Source organism: Diadema setosum, chromosome 21 (assembly GCF_964275005.1).
Source record: "Diadema setosum chromosome 21, eeDiaSeto1, whole genome shotgun sequence".
NCBI classification, from domain to species: domain Eukaryota; kingdom Metazoa; phylum Echinodermata; class Echinoidea; order Diadematoida; family Diadematidae; genus Diadema; species Diadema setosum.
Genome location: NC_092705.1, coordinates 4,271,635 through 4,277,807, shown reverse-complemented (window position 1 = coordinate 4,277,807; position 6,173 = coordinate 4,271,635).

Genomic DNA, 6,173 nt, shown 5'->3' with positions numbered 1-6,173 from the left:
CGCGCACTGAAAATGCGATCTGAGGTACGCGCTCTAGTAGATGGCGGCTTCGAACGCGTGGGGGGTCATTTTTTTTTCCGCACTCAGTTGCCCTGTTAATTTCAACCGACCACCCTGACAATACGTATAAAGGGCACTTAAATGCGTTTTTTTTTTTTTTTTCGACAGGCCGCTGTTTTTTTCTAGCCGTCATTTTTTCCCCAATAATATTTGAATATATTTTGAATTCTTCGATATTACTTTTGAAGGAATGTTTGATGAATTTCAATTGATTTTCATTAGGAAACGTTTCATCGTAATTGAAATATATTAGATGAGTCAGTTTGTTTTTTTCACATTCATTTCTCGTTTCTGCTTCAACTCGTACGGTCGTAGCGGGCGACAAAATAATTATGTCATGTGTATGTGCAATCGCCACCTCAAAACAGTCTGAATATGAAAAAGCAACATTAAAGGATAAATTGACATTACGCGAAATGGGAAAATTATACTTCACGAAATACCGGGTTTAACTATTGCATCTTGTTAAGATATATATATAGAATATATTCTTTTTGTATTTACCTCAGTCAATCTATTTAAAATGATTTGAATATCCGATGTTTTCAGCTTTGCCCCGCGCTCCACTTGTTTATTTTCTCTGATCCTCATACCATAAAACTTAATCAAATATTATCTGGCTATGAATCTCCACTTGCGTAAGACCCAGAGAGATATTAGTTATTATGATGTTCATACTGGTGAATTGAATACATTTTAAAGATTTTGTAAGTCCATCACCTCTCACGCTTTTTTTTTTTTGTATCTGTCTTAGATAAAATCTTTATTCAGACTTGTGACTGAATCATGTCAAATGTGTACAATGTACACATGTATGTTTGTATGTTTTATCTATATTTTGCACACAACCTTTTGTTGTCCTTTAAACAGTGTATTATAGTTATTTTTTGTGTCACTACAATGTAACAATTTCTTTTGATTGGTCTGAATAAAGGCTATAAAAAGCGTCAAAAAAAAATGTGTAACGTGTGTGCACGATCGTACAAGCGGCGGCGGTGACAATTTTGCGGTCAAAATCGTCAAATTTATAACGGAAGGATACTCTACATAGTAACAACGAGTCAGCAAAGGTAGGCCTAGTTATATGTAGTTACACGATAAATATTATTCGATTTTGCTGAATTTCGTTAATTCAGAGGGAATACTTATTTGTTTTCGCCTCATTTTACTCGGTAGCGTAGCCCAGTGAAGAATCGAACACCGCTGCGCGTAGTCCCGTGCGTACATTTTCTTTCTGTACGCGCAATGCCATTATAGTGCGCGGTCGGTTGATATGGACCCGGTCGGTGTGTTGAACACCTACCATACTAAGTATTGCGCGATTTTTCCATGAATTCCATTTTTTGATGCTTTTCTTAACATCTCAATGGGAAGAGACGACATACAAACTGTTTTTTTTCCTGTCATCATACTCTCAGTCGTTTATTCAAATAACCATGCATGCAAAATGCAGTCATGAAAATCAGTGTAGAAATCCGCATGTTCTCAAAAGTTAGAATCTATAGATTCTAAGCCAGAAAATAGGCTGAATTGGTGAGGCCTGTTTATGATTTCTTAATTTGATTTGATTTGATTTGATTAATTGATTTCTGTACTATCATTGCACATGAACATCATGCGCTACACATCATGTTTATAGTAATAATAAGTTACTTGACTGGTAAAGTCTTTCAAAACACCAAAACACGATGCTCGTTCTGAGATGATTAATCAAGACGCAAAGGGCCTATATATATTTCAATCCTCAACAAACTATATATTCCCGACGGATATATACACAATATATATATAATATATAATATATATTATATATGTATAATATATGATATATAATAATGTGGACTGTTGGTAGAGCTAGCGCGATCCACATTGCGCAGATGTTTAGGGTTTGTTAATCCACCGGTATATTTCAATTAGGCCTAAAGATTTCTTTATCTGCACTTTGGTTTGTTCAAAGGACAATGATTGGAATGAATGGAAGAGATGGACAGAGAGCCTGAAAAATCTTTAATGAGAATACATGTAATATCATGCCTAATGATGTTTGGCGGTGCGTCTCAGTGATCTGTCGCGTATTCACCAGTTTTACAGAATTGAATCACATTTGTGTGTGGTGTGCACTTAGTCAGATAGACACGCGTGTAAATTCTTGTCGTCTGTTTTGTTTTTTGTTTTTTCTTCCGTGCGGATTATAATCGGGGATGCAAGATACTTTGATGAGAACAGTTGTGACGTTACGTGTGAAGAACGATAGAAAGAAATTTAGGCCTATGTTTATAGAAAAGTTATATACTATTTTTACTCTTTTATAGCATGGTAAAAGAACACCCGACATAAAATAGCAGGACGATGGCATTACCCTTAAGACATGTAACAGCAAGTCCAGGGAACGTGGATGCACTTTTCATTTACAGAAAAATTAAATTTTGTGAACTTCTCTTTATGCAATAGGCCTATTTCCTTATATCGTTCTCCAGGCGCGATGTTAGTAGAATTGTAGTAGTAGTTATATATATATATATATATATATATATATATATATATATATATATATATAGCGAAGAATCAAGAAATAAACTAGTTTTGCATTATTTCGCCAATAAGAATGAGTTTATTGAACAACTCAAATTTTCGGTGGCCTCCACCTTCTTCAGGAGTCTCGACATTTGAGTTGTTCAATAAACTCATTCTTATTGGCGAAATAATGCATTACTAGTTTATTTCTTGATTCTTCGCTATATTGGAGCCAATACGTGAATTCGCAACATACGGGTATATATATATATATATATATATATATATATATATATATATATATATATATATCTACACACATATTTATCGATGGCAGCACCGTCGCTTTTAAAAAGTCAAAACTTTTCAACGGATTGTCCGATCATCCTCAAAGCTTCTCTTTAATGTATTCTGCTAGTATGGTGCATTTACTCAATATTGTTCACATGCATACTATTGTAGTAGGTCCAGACCATGCCGACCAAACCAGAATATAACATGTAGTTGTTGTGATTCCTTGCAGTAGTTTCATTACGACGCTCGGTGTAATCTGAGAATCTACGTATATCAGTCTTTCAAAACCTTTTTAAACGATACTATATATAATCTTGAATTTCATCTTAGCAGAAATTCCTTGCGACGCTCTTCCCTCGTGGAGACGATATGAGCTCCCTCGAGGAGACTTGGTATGCATTTAATATTCTTGTTTATATCTCTTTAAGATCTATAATGTTTGTTTTATGTTATAAGTGCTGTCTGGGGCAAATTATTTGTATAGGGCCCCATTTCTCTCTCTCTCTCTTCTTTCGATCTTTAAAATAACAACAACAACTCTTCTCAATCTGTGTTTTATGTCTTTCAGTCAGTCTTTCAAAACCTTTTAATACGATGCTATATTTTTCATCTAAGAATTAAGCATGCGAGAATTCGATTCCATCAATGCCGTTATTTTTTTTTTACATTATAGAAATGACACATAAAATTGCAAAGTAATGAGTTATAAATAACAAGAATTTTGCTTCGCATTTTGTGTTTTGCTTGTTTCACTCGATTTAGTTCAATCTTATAAACACTTCGCGAGGTGAAATATCTTGTATCTGTAGTTCGGAAAAAAGAAATCATTTGAACTAAAGCTTTGCATGCAATGATTTCACTGAAATTGTTTTATTGATAACAAGTTTTTCTTTGTCTCGGGGGCAACGGACAATATTGGTGTGAATTTTTATATACATCACAAATATTCCTATTTCATTGTAGGCGTATACATACTCTGACGTTTGTAGTTCCCATGCAAGGTTCATTAATCCAAAAATGAACAAAAGGTTCGTTATTCCGAAAGTTCGTTTCATCGGAAAACACAAATTCCGCATACGCACAGATGTTCTTAAATTAGAAAATGAAATAGGGTTTGTTAGTCCACCGGTATACGGCACTATGTTCGTTATTCAAAACTTTCATTAATCCGAAAATAGAAATAAGGTTCGTTATTCCGAAAATACGAGAAGGGGGGGGGGGGTAGTGCTATTATTATGAACCTTCGGAATAGCAAACCTTTGGAATAACGAACCGTATATCATATTATTCATTTCCGGAATTACGAACCTCGGGATAACAAACATTTCGAATAACGAACCTCCGAAATAACGAACCTTCGGAAAAATGATCTGCAACCCACTGCATTACAATCTTCACGCCGACATCAATCCACTGATCACACTCTCTGAAAGGAAACACGCCGACAACCAACGACACAACACGAATGAAAACATCATTGTCTCCAAATCCCCAGTAACAGCATGAACAGGGCCTTTCTGTCTATAATGTACAATTAAAAAGTAAAAAAAAAATGTTATTGCTTTCAGCCAGGAACATACATTGACATAGCTATCGATGGCTTGTGTTATCATTAAAATGATATACCATTGTTGAAGCGTTGTAATTATAGAAAGTTAGCAACCTACATTACAAGTTCAGATATTTACAAACACACACCCAAACAAACAAACAAACAAACAAACAAACAAACAAACAAACAAACAAACGTTTTAACAGGTTCCTCGATCTCTACACCTGCATGAGAACGAATTTATGCTTCCGTATAAAATATTCTCGTCATCAGTAATTACAATCCCATAAATAGATAGACACAGGCACAATTACAATTCACCTTTGCAAATCTTCACATTATACTCATCCCTCTCATCTATTAAACCTAAACGTTTAAACTTATGGATTGTAGCGAAAAGGTATAACACTTTATCTTCCACCTCAGCAACACCTATCTCGCACTATACATACACTTCATTTGCAGCATGTTTATATTCTATCAATATGATCAATGTCAATTTCACATGCCTTTGAGAATAAGAAAAGAGTCATTGATACAAAACTTTGAAATTTCGTAGACTATTTTGACAGACTTGAAGCACAAGATAAGGCACTGATTCTGAGAAAACCACTAATCACAAATGTCACGTTAAAGAGTGGAAAAGGGCAATATTTTTAACTATCTATGACAATAACGTAACTGTCCCTCAATGCAAGAACTATATCACTTAACTTCTATAAAATAAGGTCGTGCTTATGATTGTAAAGTGATTTTGAAACTGATTGGATGCACAGTCATGAGAGAGACAAGTAGGGTAATATACTTCAATTTAATGACTTGGCTAATAGCCTTGTAATAATCCATGTGATTGTCTATAGGTTTGCACATTGCGCTCTACACTATTCGTTTTACAGAGTCTATAGTTCCGAAGCAGAGCCCATGCCGATTAACCTCCATACAACTTTCATCACGTTCGAATAAATTGTATTATATTCATTTTCAAGTCGGGACCTACGGTAATAGCGACTTGAAATAATTACCAATCACTTTACGAAATGGCGCCAAAATTCGACATTATTGTAGCAAACATTCAAAGCAAGGTTGAGACCGAAGGTTTGCTTCTCATTAATATACGCCGAAGTGGGAATCTTAGCATCCGTAAAGGGCTTCTGGGTTTATGAAGTGACCTTGCAACTAATGTAGATTAGTGATTTTAATACACAAAAAACCTTTAGATAATACCTTTATCCAAAGTATTATACATAAGAATGGATGTGTGTTTTCGTTGGAAGTTGTTATTAACATGCTTCCAAATACTAGTAGCCTATTGATGTTACCACGACACGATTTGTTTTTGTCTTAATTTTGATCCTCCCGTCAATTTTATGATGTGTAATTTCTTTTCTCTAAACACTTTCATGATACTATCTTACAGAGAGAGAGTGAGAGAGAGAGAGAGAGAGAAAAAAAAAACCTATCCTTCTGAACCTATTTCTCTTTTGCTGTGAAGTAGGCCTAAATGTTACGCTAAAGCTCTGGCTATTTTCCTTGCAAATGACCAGTATTCAAAACTATTCGTTTTGGGGTGGATGCATACGTTTCAGCAAAAATTTGATGCATGTATTATACGCGAAGCTGGCAAGCCGTAAAGACCGTAGCCTTTTGTCAAGGCCCTCTCGCTGTATGGTGAAGAGAGCCCAGCTGAGTGGGGTGGTGCGCTCGGCTGGGCTCGCTTCGCTCGCCCATTACAGCGAGAGGGCCTTGACAAAAG